We start from the raw sequence: 17,915 nt of genomic DNA on the forward strand, positions 1-17,915 counted from the left end.
AATATTGCCCTCTGGTGCAACCCAAGCAATCAGTCAATCACAAGCATTTTATTCAATGCTTCCTATGTTCCAGGTACAGTCCTAGACCTAGTGATACAAAGAAAAGGCAAAACTAGCCCCTGCCCTCAAGGAGCTTACATTCTAATGGGGGAAACAGCAAGTATGAAGTGGAGAATGCAAGATAAATACAGAATCAATTCAAAATAACTAAAGGGGATGACAGCACTAGTAGTTTGGATGAAAGTGAGGTAGGGTAGTGAGGAAGGGAATGGGAACCAGGAAAGGTATTTGAGCTGAATATTAAAGGAAGTCAAGGAGTTGCAGTTGGCAAGAAGAGCATTCCAGGCATGGAGAAAGAACAATTTGTGCAGATACAGAAAAGGGAAATGGAGTGTGTGTGAGAAGAGAGAAGAAGCTCTTGTATAGAACCATACAGAACAGTCAAATTAGTTCATATGATATGGATGAAAATCCAGCAAAATAAACTGAAAAGGAACAATTAGACAGGTCAGAAGAGAATCACAGAAGTCATAAAAACTCAATGAGGATCGAGTATGCAGGAGGAAAAGGTGGTCAACGGTGCCAAATGCTGGTGAGAGGTCAAGAGGGGTGAGGATGAAGAACATAATCTCTCTCTCTTCTTTTCTTTTTTGGTGAGGCAATTGGGGTTAAGTGAGTTGCCCAGGGTCACACAGCTAGTCAAGCGTCTGGTCAGAGGTCGGATCTGAACTCACATCCTCTTGACTTCAGGGCCTGGTGCCCTGCGCCACCTAGCTGCCCCTGAACATAATCTCCTAATTTAGGAATTAATAGATCACTGGTTAACTTTGGAAAGAGCACCTTCGGCTGAATGATGAGACTGGAAACTAGATTGCAGTGGATTAAATAGGAATGAAAAAAGGAAGTGGAGGTGTGGAGTGGAAACAGCTTTTCCAAGGAGATTAACTTCGGTGGGGTAGAGAAAATTAGAACAATGGCTGGTGGGTATGGTAGGATCTAGGGAGGGCTGTCTTTTTGTTGTTTTATTTTTTAAGGGTCAGGAAGACATGGGCATGTTTATAAGCATCAGCGAAGGAATTAGTAGTTAGGGAGAGACTAAATATTGGAGAATGATGAAGACAAACTGCTGAAGGAGATGGGAGGGAAGAGAACTGCTAATATCTATGTAGAGGCAGGCACTGTGGTAAGTGCTTTATAATTAATATCTCATTTGGTACAACAACCCTGGGAGACAGGCACTATGATCATCCTAATTTTACATAGGGTTAAACTGAGGCAAATTTTGCCTCATTTGCCCAAGGTCACACAGCTAGGAACTATCTGACCTTTTCCAACCTTACTCCCTTTAATACACTCTCTGGTCCAGGTATCCTGGTCTTCTTACTGTTTCTCATGTATGATATTCCATATCCTGTTTCCATGCCTTAGACTGCCCTTCATGCCTGGGATACTTCACCTCTACCTTGTAGAGTTCCTGGTTTCCTTCAAGAGTCAGTTTATGAGACTTCTTTATGAGACTTTTATTCATCTTCCCAGATGCTATTGCCTTCCTCCTACAAAAATCAGCTTGCATCTATCTATGCATATGTATGTACATTTTTACCTTTCCCAATAGTATATAAGCCCCCTGAGGCCAATGGCTATTTCTTTTCTTTTTTTTTTGTCCTAGCATCTACTACAAAACCTAACACACAGTTGATTGTTGATTGACTGATAAAAAGAAGACAGAAGAGGTAGGTGCAGGACTATCTTCAAAAATATGGGGGAGACATAATGGCTTCCCTTCTAGGTCCCAAGAAAAGGCACTCAGCTTAAAGTATTATGCCAAGAAGCCAGCACTCCCAATTCCTATGGTGGGTTTCCCTTAGCACCTGCCTGAGTGATATGTTCCCTCTTCTAAGGTGTGGGGAGACAACGATTAATTGGAAGCTGAGACTAATTCTTCCAGGAGTCATGGGGAGATACAGGTAGGGGAGTAGTCATTTGGTGATGGGTGCTCAGTGTTTTTTTTTTTTTTTACCTGATTCAATTCCCTGTAATTGCCTTGCTACTGTGTTTCATTAAAGGACTTTAGATTCATGTGTCATCTGGCTTAGTACAGTATTGAGAGAAATCAGCAGGGCAACAAGTCAAAGAATGACTTGTGGAAAAGATCACAAGATTGAATAAAATCAGTATGAACTCAGATTTTGGGGTTCTAGGCCACAGGTTACATAAACTTAAAGTGATATAGAAATTGGAGCTGGCATTGAAATTTAGGGACTGATAGAGCAGAAGCATTTGGGGTCAAAGCTGAGCTTGTTGATTACAGCCCTGACCTGGTTGAGTCTCAGTCTTTCTCCCCAGTTCCCTTTGTGGGAGTCTGTATTGCACCAGCCCCCTGGGGCCAAAGGGTGGGTCATCCCCACTTATCATCACCTGTATTAATCTGCCATTCCAGAAGCACCCCGCCTGGCCAAGCATCCAACCTCTCCCTATTGGCAAGCTGGTTAACTGGCTGGGTTGGGTGGTATGACTTGAGCTGACCTGACCCCTTCTTCAGGTCATACAAGGTTTGGGTCACCCCAGAAAAGAAATGTGCAGAGTCCTGAGGTCAGGATGTACATGTGCAATTAAATAAGACACAGCTCCTGCCCTCTGAGAGCTCCAAATCTAGAAAGGGGTATGGGCATTAGCCATATTCAAATAACTACAATGTACAATTACAATTTATAAAATAATAAGAGAGGGACAAAACATTACCTGGGTCTTAAGGGAGTTGAGGGAAGAATCATTATTGATGAGAGTAAACAGGTAGAACTTCTTGGAAGAGGTGACACTGATATATGAACTGGGCTTTAAAGTCCTAGTTTGGAGATGAACTCAGATAACTATTAAGTGTCTGAAGTGAGATTTGAGCCCAGGTCTTTTTGACTCCCAAGTCCAGTGGCCTATCCACTATGAAATGCTGCTTCAACCAAGTTCCCTATCCCCGATTTCACAAGAAGCTGCCTCAGGTAATTTAAATAACCTAGTTGCCCCCAGAAGGACTAAAGAGTCTCCAAAACACAACTGGGGGTGGGGGAGGAAATCCACTGTCCCTACTGAGTCACCAGACCTGTAGGACTTGGTGACTTGTTTGGGAGGCACAGTAAGCTACCTTGTAGCTTAGAGGAGAGGAGGTGTAGGACTGTGGAATCAATTTGACCCGTCCTGGTATGAGGAACGGAAACATGCTTTGAGGGTACAAGGAGAACGGTTCCTGATCAATGACAATATTTCCATAAGGCCATTACAGATCACTGAAAAGGGGTACACTGTTTTAGCCCTCTAAAACCTGCTAGGGAAAGAAAGTCAATTGTTAAATTTTCAGTTTGAGTATTTATGCCTTTGTTGTTCTTGTCCAGTCATGTTGGACTTTACATGAGCAAAGATATTGGTGAATATACTGGAGTGGTTTGCCATTCAATGCCTTCTCCAGCATATCCCCATTTTACAGATGAGGAACTGAAGTAAATAGGGGTTGTGACTTGCCCAAGGTCACATAGCTAGGAAGTATCTGAGGTCAGATTTCAACACAGATCTTGCTGACTCCAGGCCGTGTGCACTGCCTCTCAAATAGGAAATTGGACATTGGCAAACACTACAAATCAGGGTTTGATTTGTTGTTTTGTGGATTGTCTAGACTTAAGAAAAAAATGATGGAGAAAATGTCAGTTATGCAGATTAAACTTAAAAGTGTATACTTAAAAAGTGTTTTTCAGAAAGCCAGTTGTTAAACATTTACCAGCATATCTCTGTCCCTTAAGTTAATATTTTCTTCAAAGTCAACTTCAAACTATTAATGACTACTCTTTTTTTTGGTTTGTTTTTGGGAGGCAATTGGGGCTAAGTGACTTGCCCAAGGTCACATGGCTAGTTAAAATGTTAAGTGTCTGAGGCCGGATTTGAACTCAGGTCCTCCTGACTCCAGGGCTGGTGCTCTATTCACTGCACCACCTAGCCACCCCTTAATGACTACTCTTTGAGGCTAATCATTCAAAAAGTTCTGAACAATCCAACTGTACTATTGCCTAGTCCACATTTCTCCATTTTTTCTACAAGAATAACAGGAGTAATTTTATCAAATGTTTGGCTAGAATGTGAGTGAACTACATCTATAATCTCTTAATCTATCAGTCCAGCAACCCTCTCAAAAGCTGTTCTTAATGAAGTCATGCTGAGATCACCACTCCTTTTCTTAGATGTTATGAACCTTTAATTGTATGTTCTAAAATTTTCCCCCAGGAATAGTAGTCACTTACTGGTCTATAGTCTACAGACTCTACTCTCTCTCTCTCTCTCTCTCTTTTTAAATCAGGGCAATGTTTGCCATTCTCCAGCCCTGTGGTGTACTTCCTCTTCTCTGCAAGCATTCAAAGGCTTCTGACAATCACAGCTCTTTCAGTAACATGATACCAGCAATTGCATCTGCTGGTTCTTTCAGGATCCTGCCATATCATTCATCTGGTCTTTATGACTTCATTGCAGACAGAGAAGCTAGTGACTCTCTTACTATCTCCCTACAACCAGCTCCCAGTTGGCCATTTTTGCTCCAGGTCTTCCAGTCCAAAGCTTATTTTCTCCAACACAGAAAACAAAAGCAAAATGAGTTGATTAGCTAGCTCTGCCTTCCCTCTGTCATCTATCTTCATCATCCCATTCACCAGGACCACTAGTCCTTGAAGGGACTGTCTTTTGCCACGCTTTGTATCCCTACCACTTAGCACACAGTAACTACTAAATATTTATTGACTGGTTTAAAAAAAACAATGACCCTTTTATTGTCAACTTTTCTCGCCAACCTCAGCATGTTGTGAGCATTAGCATCACCGCAACTATTTTTACAGGACTATGCCATAGTTTTGTATTCATCTTATGTTACCAATTCTTGCTTCCATCTTTTGTATATATCTTTTAAAAAAATAATAGTTTATTTCCCCCCCAATTATGTTTAAAAACAATTTTAACATTCTTTTTTTTTAAATTTTGAGTTCAAATTCTTTCCTTCCTTCCCTCCTCTTCCCCCTCCCTGATATGTTATACATATGCAATAATGTAAAACATATTTCCATTAGTCATTTTGTGGAACAAAACTCAAACCAAAGAAAGAAAGACAAAAATGAAGTAAGGAAGAAAGGATGGAAGGGCAGAAGGAAGGAAGGAAGGGAGAAGAAAAACAGTATGTTTTGATCTGCATTCAGACTCCATCAGTTCTCTCTCGGGAGGTGGATAGCATTTTTCATCATAAGTTCTTCAGAATTGTCTTCAAAATCATTATATTGCTGAGACTAGCTAAATCATTCATCCTTGTGCAATATTGTCATTGTGTACGATCTTCTCCTTGTTCTGCTCACTTCATTTATGCTTTTCCTGTACGGATCTTTAAAGAACTTTTTTTTTGGAGGGGGAAAGGCAAAGCAATTGGAGTTAAGTGATTTGCCCAAGGTCACACAGCTACTAAGTATGTCAAATGTCTGAGGCCTATTTTGAACTCAGGTCCTCCTGGTTCCAGGGCCACTGCTCTATTCACTGTGCCACCTAGCTGCCCCCCTATAGATATCTTTTTAAAAACTTAGTTATGGGGGGTGGCTAGGCGGTACAGTGAATAGAGCACTGGTCCTGGAGTCAGGAGGACCCGAGTTCAAATCTGATCTGAGACACTTAACACTTACTAGCTATGTGACCTTGAGCAAGTCATTTAACCCCAACTGCCTTTTCTCCCCCTCTCCAAAAAGCAAAAACAAAACAAAACAACTTAGTTGTGCACCCATACAAGTCTCTTTAGATAGCTTCCCATTTTTCTACTTATTAGAATTCACTTTGTTTTCAGAATGTCATTCTAGAGAATTTCCAAGTCTTACTGGGTTAATTTACCTTGTAGAATTTTTAGGCCACAGGTTCTTACTTGTTCTTGCTCTAAATAATTTGAAATCTGATCTCTCAAATTCTAGAGTGCATGTCATTTTATTCTTGGCTTTCCTTTCCTACCTTCTCATACATGGAGAGGTCATTTTCTGCCCTACTCTCTTGGTTACACTTCAACAGCCTGTTCCTTCTGGTTGGTGAGAATAAGTTCAGAATAAAAATTCCTCTCACTTTTTTTTTTTTTAAAGAAATTGGGGTTGGGGCGGCCAGGCAGCTCATCGAGTAAGAGCGCCGGCCCCAGAGTTGGGATGACCTGGGATCAAATCCGACACCCAGAAATAACTGGCTGTGTAACCTTGAGCAAGTTACTTAACCCCGATTGCTAAAACAAAAAAGTGCATGTACCTTTAAGAACTGACCACTCCTTAACTCCTCCCTAATTCTACCCTAACTCACCTACTTAGCATAATTGGCACAGATTTTACTATAGAATATAATTTCTTGACTTGCCTTAATGACCATTTCAGCTTTTCAAAGGTAAAGAAACCAATGAGATAGGTGTGGCCAGGTGGCACAGTGATTAAGAGCGCAGGCCCCAGAGTCGGGAGACCTGGGATCGCATCTGACACCCAGAAATAACTGGCCTTGTAACCTTGAGCAAGTTGCTTAGGGTCAGGTCCTCCTGACTCCAGGATGTGTTCTCTATTCACTGCACTACCTAGGCTGTGAAGAAATGCTCTAGTTTTTATATAGACACAGATACATATATCTTCTTCTTCTTTTTTTTTTTTTAAAGCAATCGGGGTTAAGTAACTTGCTCAAGGTTACACGGCCAGTTATTTCTGGGTGTGTTGCTGAGTATCTGGGCCTGGATTTGATCCAGGTCATCCCGACACTGGAGCCGGTGCTCTTACTCGATGAGCCACCTGGCCGCCCCTACATATATCTTCTTGATATAAAATACTTTTTGTCTTCCTACCCCCTCACTTCCTTTTACCTTTCTTGTCTGTTTTGAGTAAGCTACTGTATACTCTTCCAGAAGCATATTCCAGGCATAAGGATCCACCCAACCAAGACTCAGTGATACTTGAAGTCAGGTTTGCCTTTCCCTATTGCTAGATTTACTTTATCTTATTTCTTACCCATATTTTGTGTTTTGATTATAGATAACTAAGGCCATTGGTTTTATTGCTATCTTCTTTTGTAGATTTTTGTTCCCAATAAATTCCTGGGCATCTCTGCTGCTATTATTATTTTTTAAATGTAGCTATTTTCTATGAATCTAAATTGATATGTGTATACACACACACACACACACACACATATATATTTGCGTGTATGTATTTAGATTTGCAAGATGTCAGGCAAATACATGTTTGCTAAACCTCGTTAGACATACTCCATTTCTGGCCAGAACCCCAACAAAATTCTAAGATTTGAAGCTATCAAACAAAAATCCAAAACCCATTCTTAGATACCATCTGTTCAGCTTCTAAAGCTGCCTTTCTTTCAAGTCCCTCTCTATCTCTCTCTCTTTTTTTTGCTTTTTGGAGGGGAGAGGGTAGGGCAATCAGGGTTAAGTGACTTGCCCAAAGTCACACAGCTAGTAAGTGTTAAGTGTCTGAGGCTGGATTTGAACTCAGGTCCTCCTGACTCCAGGGCCAGTGCTCTATTCACGATGCCACCTTGCCGCCTATCCTTGTCTCTTAAGAACGGCTAGGTGGCACAGTGGATAGAGCGCTGGGCCTGGAATCAAGAAGACCCGAATTCCAATCCAGCCCAAGACACTTAGCTGTGTTAACCTTGGAGAGTCACTTCATTTGCCTGCCTCAGTTTCCTCAACTGTGAAATGGGCAGAATTATAGCACCTACCTCTCAGGATTCTTTGGTGTCAAATGTGATAGTATTTGTGAACACTTTGCAAAGCTCAAAGTACTATATAAAATGTCAGTTCTAATTATTGTTAAGGTATGGAGATGGGTTGTGTTGAGTGTGAAGAACAGAGGGAAGGTTAATTTGGCTGGATGTAGAAGTGTGGGAGGAGGAGTAACACCAAATGAGGCTAAAAAGAGGTTGGGTCCAGGGTGTGAAGAGTTTTAGAAATTAAACAGATAAATTTATATTTGATCCTAGAGGCAATGGGAGTTTACTGATTGAGTAGGGAAGTGACAAGGTCAGACCTAAGCCAAAATTTTCTCTTCTTCAGAAAGAGCCGCAGATCTGTGCCACACTTGTCACAAGGTCACAGTGCAGGGACATATGGATGGCGTTTCTATTGTAGGGTGTCACCTTGAGCAACTGCTCAGGGTTTTAATATCTGTGCAAGCCACCAGGTGGTACTAAAAACCTGAGCTATGCCTTTTCACTCACTGAGCATGTCTGAATGTACCTGGAAGTCTCAACCTTGGGCTACCAAATCACTATCAAGAGAATTTGTGCAAATAACTTCCCAACAACTTTAATCTATTCCTAGTGTTCTAGGTTTGACATTCTTATTTAAGGGTATGTTATAATTTGAAAAAAACAAAACAAAACCCTCAGAATCCACTTGGCTTTTGACCAGTTGGATCCCCAGTCTTCTCCCTTCTCGACAAAGGTAATCTGCTTGCTTGATTTATAGGCTCAATAAATTTTTAATAATATGGAATAAAAAGAAAATTGTAATTTTGTTAATATCAAATGTCATTTAGCCAAGCAGTTTCCAAAGTGAATTTACAATTGAACTCTATCTCTGCCCCTTTGCTCTTTAAGTGGGTCAACACACCCAAAGGTTGTTAGTAGAAAAGTCCTACCAGGCATTATGGGTTTCAGAAACAAAGAACTCCATATCATCACCTCACCAGAAGGATTCAGTATCTGGTTTGAAGGACCTTGCCTTTAAGAGGGTACATAAGTTAAGTAAAGGCAAAGCACAAAGCAATTGAAATTAATTTCAGGAGAGACTGCATATTAGTTAAGGAGCTGAAGGGTAGTGAGCATCAAGACTTTCGATTAGAGGTGGTACCTGAGTGGTGTTTTAAAGAAAATTAAGTATTCCTGGTCAAAGTGAGGAAGGAAGGATTTCTAGACACATATACTCCATTTTCCCTGGCTGTCCTCTGTCAGGAATTCTCTCCCTCTTTGTCTTTTCTCCTGACCTCATTCAAGTTTCAGTTAAAATCTCACTTTCTACAAGGGACCTTTTCTGGTTCCCCTTGGTTTTAGTTCAGTCCCTCTGAGATTACCTCCAATTTATTCTGAATATATTTTGTTTTTACATAGTTGCTTGCATGTTGTCTCCTCCCATTAGACTGTAAACTCCTTGAGGGCAAGGACTAGTTTTTCCTTTCTTTATATTTCTGGAGTTTAGTTCTATGCCTAGCACATTGTTGTTATTGTTGACCCTTTGTTCTTGAAGGAGAATAAATGTTTGTTGACTTGACTTTTATTAGGCATGGAAGCAGTGTCCTGTATAAGAAACAGCTGGCAGGCCAATTTGACTAAAATGGAAAGTGTGAAAAGGGGAGTAATATGAGAGACAGACAGAGAACAGAAACAGAGACCAGAGAGAGAGTCAAAGAGATAGAGACAAACAGAAACCGAGAGAGAAACAGAGACAGAGAGAAAAAGAGGGAGACAGAGACGCAGAGACAGGGAGAGACAGAGCCCCTCATTACTATTAGTTCTTTCTTCTGGGTAGAATCCATTTTTTATCTAGATGAAAGTACTTCCAATTCTTGGAGATAATTTATGTTTCCCCTTCCCCCACCCCCCCCTTGTTCTTTAGGCTCAGTACTGTGTTGTCTTTCAGTTGATCCTCATATGGTGTGGTCTTCAGAATTCTGACCGTTCTGGCTAACCTCTCCTGGTCCCATTCCTGCTTGCGAACAGCTTCCCTTTCCAGAACTGGAAAGTGAAGGGAGGCTTCTTCAGTAGAATTTGGACAAACAGAAGAGATAGCAAATAAAATAGCTAATATTTTTGTAGTGATTTCAGGTTTCAAGTGGTTGGAATGGGCTAGCTTGTTTGATGCTTATAACAACCCTAGGAAGCTGGTATTAGTATTTCTCAACTACTTTACAGTTGAGAAAATTGATGATCAAAGAGATTACATGAATTGCCCATGGTAATATGGTTAATAAGTGCCAATGGCAGTATTCAAAGCCAGCAATTCATATGCCACATTGCCTCTTAATTACAGGTAAATTAATAATAATAAAAACTATTACTATTATTAATATAATCCCTCATATTTGTACAACACTCAAAGTTTACAGAGCCCCCGAATTTGTAATCTGTGTTAATTCACTGAATCATCATGACATCCCTGTGAAGTAGGTGGAGTTGGCAAATATTTACATTATTCCTGTTTTATAAATGAGGAAACTGAAGGCCAGGGAAGGAAGACAGGATTGCTGGTGCAGGATAAAGCATGAATTCATGGGGAAGGAGGCCTCATCTGTCCATCACTGACCTAAGTTCAGTACTTTGTCAGTCCCTTCCTCTAGCTAGTTTTTATAGTGGGCCTGGTCTCACACCTGGTGGTTACTCAGTCATTGTTGTTTATTATTGTTGTTATTGTCACTGATTGCTGCTGCTTCTGCTGTTATTAGTAATAGCAGATGGATTGCCTGGAGAGCAAAGCAAAGATAATTAACACACTATTATTTAGAGTAATCCAAATGCTGATTATATTACTCTGCCATGAGACAGTCACTGTGTAGGAATTACCTGGCAAAGAGTCAAGTTCTGGCCCAATTATTGCTGGTCCGTCCTTGGACTCTATTACTTAGTAAGTAACCATATGCCTTTGTGTAAATTGCTGCTTTGGGTCTCTCACTTTCCTCCTTTGTAAAACAATGGATCTTATGATTCTGTGTTAGCCCATTATTGCTATTTCAGACATTCAATTCAGTTCAATAAACATTTATTAAGGGTGAAAGGCATTGTGAGAGATACCAAGGGCTTACAAAGACAAAAAAAGGAAACTCTTCCCTCAAGAAGCTTATACTCTAAGGAGGGTGGGTACACTGTGTACAAAAATAAATAAACACCAAGTAAATCAAAATAATCCTAAAAGGGATTGAGCTTTAGGAACTGAGAGAATCAGGAAAGGCCCTGAATAGAACCTCATTTACGTTTTGATGGAAGCTAGGGATTCTATCCAGGAGGGATAAAAAGGGGGAGTGTATTCCAGGCAGGAGGGCCCATTTGTACAAAAGCACTGAGGCAGGAGAATATTTTTCTTTCTTCAGCCGCCAAAGCTGCTGTGTTCCTTGACTTCTCACTTTCACCATAGGCCATAACTCCCTTCATTGGCCTTTCAGTAAGGGACTTTTCCATCCTAACTCAGTTCCCTCCTTCTCAGTTTTTATAGTTATGAGAAATTCTGGCTGTCCGTAGTACTTTAAGGTTTGAACTATAACTTCCTCACAAGAGCTCTGGGAGGTGGAAAACACAGTTCTTATAATTCCATTTCCCAGATAAGGAAACAGAAGCTCAGAGAGGTAAGTGACTCACCTGGGTCACATGGACAGTCAAGCTTTAGAATTAGTTAGATTGTGACCTTCTTGAGGGCAAGGGCTGCCTATGTCTCTTTTTTATCCAGAGAGCATATCATGGTGCCTGGTACATAGTAGTGATTGGGGTACTTGGGTGCATGGACCCCAATGTCAAGATCACATTTCTCCCTTGTCTCAAAACACTAGACCTAACAGTTTTCTCCCCATCCTAAGACACCATGCCTAGCAATAAATCATGAGTTACTACCTTTTCCCACAATTACTCATAAGCGGGCCCCAGTAAAATAAACTATCTTTTCCCATCACAAGAACAAGCTGACCTCTAAAGAAATTCTCTTGTAAAAACAGGACTATCTTGTAACGACATAATTATCATGTATTGATTCCCAAAGTTATCATATTTAATACAGAGGTCAAGCCATATGCACCAACTCTCACAGCGATCTTTTTTTAAAAAAGGTTTGAAAGTTTTCTCTTTGATAAGATGGTATCTTACAGTAATACAGAAATACTTCAAAAATACATAGACTTCATTTACAAAACACTGAATCAAACATTTTACAAGAGAAATTACATGGTTATGTTTCTTTTTTTAATAAACTGCATGCTTTCATGAAACTTAAAAAAAAATTACTAAGAAATGCACTGAAAAAAGCAGTGTAAAAAACCCCCCAATATATGTAATTTGTTAAATGAAAATTACAAAGGTCCTGAGTCAATTAATGGTCAGTTTTAATGGTCATTCAAAAATGCCTTTTAGATTTCAATAAAACCTACCACTTGTTTCTGCATGCCTGTCAATGGAAAACTTTTTAAGGTTGTGGTGTAAAATGATGTTGTAGAGTTCAAAGCAATCTTACTACAGACATAATAGACCAAAAATACACCCCTGGTTTTCAGTAGTGAATGATGCCAGTGACCAAGGTTGTAGGCTATAACCTAATTAGCATATCTGCCAGATAATCCACTACTTTTCCCACAGAAGCTTTAGTTTAGCCTCACTCCTGTTCCAGTTAAGTTGTAAATTCCTTAAGGAATGCAAGTTCCCTAAGGAGATCTGCCGGCTATCTTGGTGTTACAATAAACCTTTGCCACTTTGACTTAAAGAATGAGTTTGTGAATTCATTCCAAACAACCCTCTCCTGTACTCTGGTCTTTGGGGGGACCCTCCCCCCACCAAACCTCATTAATAGGAGCTTAATGTTTATTGGCTGATATTAATCAGTGTCAGGATTCAAAAGCAGGTTTCCTGACTTCAAGTCTGGCACTTTACTTTTCCACCATCCCTTGTGATATCCCATCCTTCTTGGCTGAAAGAAGAGGTGGCTCTCATTCTTTTGAAGGCTCACACTTCTACCTATGCCCTTATTTCATCATTTCTGACTCCTGAGGGATCTTCCACAATTCTCTCTTTCCTTTACAGTGGTTTCAATGCTTCCCTCTTTCTTTCTCCTTCCCTTGGGCCTACAAACATGTACTGACACACCTATCTTTAGAGAGTCTTTTTCTGATGCCCATTGCCCTCTGCTGATTTTTATCTCTATGCTGTATCTGTTGTATTCCCAGCCAAAATCCAGAAATGAGTGTTTTGTACCTACTGCCTCTATTGCCTCTTCAAACACTTCCTTCTCCACAGGTCCCTACAACCTGGCTTCTATCAGCCCTGCCCTCACTTGAATCCAATTCATTTGCAGGTCAAGACATCACCCACTTGAGTCCTCTTAGAAAAGGAAAGACTAACAACAATCTGTACCACGGTTGAAATTGTTCTAACTCACCAAAGATTCCTTAGTTCAAAGGGTTCTAAGGTACTTTAGAGTTCTTGTAGTGCTACTGCTCTCATTTTACAGATGGGGCCCCAACGAAAGGAAATAATTTACTGACTTGCCCGAGGTTACACAGCTAACTAATGGTAGGCCTGGAACTATATATAACTTTGGTCTCCTGGTTATTAGGTAAATGCTTCCTCTACTTCCCCATGCAATGGCCTTTCTTCTGCAGGCATCCTCTTCGGTCACTTTGCTTCCTTGTCCTTCTTGAAACATTTTCCTTTAGCTAACAGGGGCAAAGAATCATAGATCTAGAGAGGTTTTGAACCTCAGAGGCCACCTAGTTCAACTCTTAGGAAGATTCCAAAGATCACCTGGCAGGATAAGGTACCAGATACTGAGGTCCTTTCTTGAACTAAGCTGCCAAGCATTCAAACTCTACTGCAGAGAATACAACTCCCATGGGCTGGCCACACTGTTTATATGTCAAACGTACTCTTGCCAAAAAGACTATTTTATGTAGAACTCACACAGGGCAAGCACTCAGATGGTGGTCAGAAAAAGCTATACAAGGACACTCTCAAGGTCTTTCTTTTTTTTTTTTTTTGGAAGGGGGAGGGCAGGGCAATTGGAGTTAAGTGACTTGCCCAAGGTCACATGGCTAATAATTGTTAAGTGTCTGAGGCTGGATTTGAACTCAGGTCCTCCTGACTCCAGGATGTGTTCTCTATTCACTGCACTACCTAGGCACCCCTCTCAAGGTCTTTCTTTCTTTCTTTCTTTTTTTTTTTTTTTGCCTTTTGGAGGGCAATTGGGGTTAAGTAACTTGCCCAAGGTTACACGACTAGCTTTTTTGTGTGGGTGTTAAGTGTCTGAGGCAGGAACCGAACTCTGGTCCTCCTGACTCCGGGGCCAGTGCTGAGTTCAAATCCAGCTTCAGATGCTTAACACTTACTAGCCATGTGACCCTGGGCAAGTCACTTAACCCCAATTGCCCTGCCTGCCCCCTACAAAAAACAAACAAAAAAAGGAAACTCGAGATGCACAAATTTAGAGAATCTACTCCAAATGTTCACTTGTGCTATTTGTGCCCAACCTATGGTAGAACTTTCCAAGCTCATAATTAGTCTGATCAGTCAGACACACTATTACTTGACTCTAACACAGTGATGTCATTTTGGTCCTCTTTGAGAATGAAGGACAACCAACCAGTTCAACCCCCTTATTTCACAGATGAGGCTATCACATCAGAATATACTGGTTTCCCCTCACCATCTTTGACAGAGCTTGGTATGCTGGAGAGAGGCTTGGAACAGGAGTTAGAAATAGTTTGCTGAAAGACTCATGATGGAAAATTCTATCCACATCCAGAGAAAGAACTATGGAGTCTGAATGCAAATTGAAGCACACTGTTACCTCTTTTTTTTCTTTATTCTTTCTTGTGGTTTTTCCCTTTTGTTCTGATTCTTCTTTAACAACATTACTAATGTGGAAATGTTTAATATGACTGTATATATATAGTTTATATCAGATTGCTTGTCATCTTGGGGAGGGAGAGAGGAAGGGGGAAAGGGAGGAAGAAAAAATCTTGTAATAGTAAATGTCGAAAACTATCCTTACATGTAATTGGAAAAAATAAAATACTATTACTTGGGGTAAAAAAGAAAGAAAAAAAGAGAAACATTTTTGTTGGAGTCTTCCCTGTGATACTTGCTGGCTGTGTGACCCGGGCAAGTTACTTAACCTACCTGAGCCTCAGTTTCATCATCTGTAAAATGGGAATAACACCTGTAGTCCTTACCCCCACCGGGTGGTTGTTAGGTTCAAATGAGACATGTATGTTCAATACAATAAATAGTTTTGTAAACGATTTGTTTATCAATGATTTTACAAACTATATATCTCCTCAAGACAACAGTTTTATCAAAACAATAGCTCACATTTAGCACTTAATGATTAGCGACACATCTGTTTTGATCCTCACAAACAACCCTGCAAGGTAGGTCCTTTTATTGTCCCCATTTGTACAGGAGGCAATTAAGGAAGACAGGGATTAAATGATTTGCCCAGGGTTAGAGAGCTAGTAGGAGCACCTAGTGTCCAAGTGGATAGACCTGAATTCCAATCAAGCCTCAGGCACTTTATTAGTCACTTTGCCTCAGTTTCCTCATTTGTAAAATGGAGATAACAATAGCATTGACATCCTAGGGTCGTTGTGAAGATCAAAGGAGGTAATAATATTTGTAAAGTGCTTAGCGTGGTGCTTGGCACGAAATAGGTACTATGTAAATGCTAGCTATTATTAGTGGCCGTATTAAAATAGGGATAATAATAGCACTCACTTCCCAGACTCCTCTTGAAAAAAAAATGAGATGTTTGTAAAGCACTTAACAGATGCCTGGAACATAGTAAGCACTATATAAATGTTAGCTGAAGGAGGATTTGAACCCAGGTCTTCCAGACTCCAAGTCCAGCAGTCTATCCATATGGTCACCTTTCTGGAGAAAGGCAGGGTGGGGTAAGAGAGTGGTTCCCAGCCTGCTCGGGCTGCACACTCTTGTGTAGTCAAAACTGTGATTTTCTCCAAGCAGATGTTCCTTCCACTGAATCGGATGGCAGCTGTTCCATACTTTAGGAGGCTGTCTTCAAGAGTTTCTGGGATCAACAAATTAATCCTCTTGTGGCCCACCATCTGATGATGCCCATCTTTGCACTCAACTAGGATGTTCCTCTGATAACATACACACTTAGTCACAAGTCTTTCAGTATGATAGGACCTGCCAGAGCTTGCCCTTTTTTCTTTTTGATAGCCTTAAGAGAACTTGGGGGTCCCAGTAAGCACTGGAGAATTTTAGTTGAGGGTGGTTGGATATGCATATTATTACAATAGAACAAAATGTCATATATAATTTCAAATAAAATGGAAATCTATCCGAGTCCATATACACAAAGCATGGCAAAAGTCTTAGACAATTAGCACCTACTATGTGCCAGGCAACCCAGGCTAAGCCTTGAGTATACAAAGGATGGCAAAAGATAGTGCCTGTGAGGAGCTCACAATCTAATGGGGGAGACAAAGTGCAAATGAGAATAAACCATAAGAAGTTATACACAGGATAAATTGGAAAAAATTAACAGAGGGATTAAGAATTAAGAGGGATGGGGAAAGTCTTCCTGTAGAAGGTAGGATTTTAGCTGGGTTTTGAAGGAAACCAAGGAAGCCAAGGTAGAGGAGGAAGAACATTTTGGCATGGGGGACAGCCTGAGAAAACACCTAAGAGATGGAGTGTTTTTGAGGAACAGCAAGGAAACCAGTGTCACCGGACTTCAGGGTACTGTTATGTAGAAGGGAAAGTAAGGTGTACTGGTGGGAAAGTGTGTGTGGGGGGGAAGAGAGAGAGAGAGAGAGAGAGAGAGAGAGAGAGAGAGAGCCTTTGCACCATCCCTATGCTTATGGCTGAGAACAAAACACGGCCAGACCAGCCTTTGGGAAGCTCAAAACTGCAGTAAGCTTTTGGGACACCATGCGTTTACAGGCTCCTGTGCAGAATTAGATGATACAAATGAGGTCATTTTCTGTAGTAGAAAGAAAATTGCCTTTGGAGTCAGAAGACCTAGGTTTCTATTCTTTCCTGCTATTTTATAGCTGTGTGACTTTAAAGGAGTTATCAAACCCCTCACAACCTCAGTTTCTCCATGTGTAAATTGTGAAGGTTGCACCCAATCATCTCTCTAAACCTATGAACTTATGAACTAGGGCGTTAGATAATACAGAAAGAGTATCTTAGAAGGCCCCTTGGTGGTGATCTAATGAGACACCCGTCTGATGCCTTACATTTTTTATAAACACAATTTTTCAAATACATAATCTTATCTAAGCCTCACACTTTGATGTAGGCAGGACAGCCTACTATTGTCCCTGTTTTACTGGTAAGGAAACTAAGTCTCCAAAGAGACTGAGTGGTTTGCCCCAGATCTCAAAGTAGGCAAGTTACTTATCAACCCCAGGTCACCTTGACTCAAAGTTCATTGAGCTTACCAGAATTGGACTGCTTATTTGTATGAACGCAAATATATTACACTTCATCTACTAAAGATGTATGTACCCTTGGCCTTGATATGGGGTGGAAGAGGAGGGGCTCTTCCATGCTTCCCTCCATACCTGAGGAGAGCTGGACAGAAAAGGCCAGCCTCCCTCAGTCTGGAGATGGAGCAAGAGATGGGTTGCCTGGGAAGGACAGAAGGAGCAGAGGGTTAGGAGATCAAGACCTGGGGGGATGTACTTACCTTCATCTGGAGGAGGGGCTTTGTGAAGGACTGCTGGAGCCCCAGCCAGGAAAGGCAGGGCTTGCCCGACCTAGGTGCACAGTTTATGGCACAATGAGGGCGGGGCTTGACCCTTGTGGGGCAGGGGTCCTGTTTATGGAAATGGGGGGGGATACCTTCAGGGAGTGGCGTTTGCACTCCTTCTGTGGGAAAGCAAGAGGGCAGGAGAGTAGAAGGACACTTAAGGGGTGTAGGGACCTTGCTCAGTTGGGGGGGGGTTCTCTTGCATACTCGGGGGCGGAGCTCGCCCTCCTTTCCTAAGATGGGATCAAGGGGTGTGTAAGGAGGGGAAGGAACAACATGCTAGGGGTGGAGCTAGCCTTCCCTCAAGTGGAGGTAGGAGAAAGAAAAAGAGAGAAAGTGAGGGAGGGAGAGAGAGGGAGAGACAGGGAGAGAGGGAGACAGAGGGAGAAAGGGAGAGAGAGGGAGAGAG

Source organism: Petaurus breviceps, unplaced genomic scaffold, assembly GCF_028583685.1.
Source record: "Petaurus breviceps papuanus isolate PSGF00001 unplaced genomic scaffold, PetGlider_PUasm1.0 98, whole genome shotgun sequence".
Classification (NCBI taxonomy): Eukaryota; Metazoa; Chordata; class Mammalia; order Diprotodontia; family Petauridae; genus Petaurus; species Petaurus breviceps.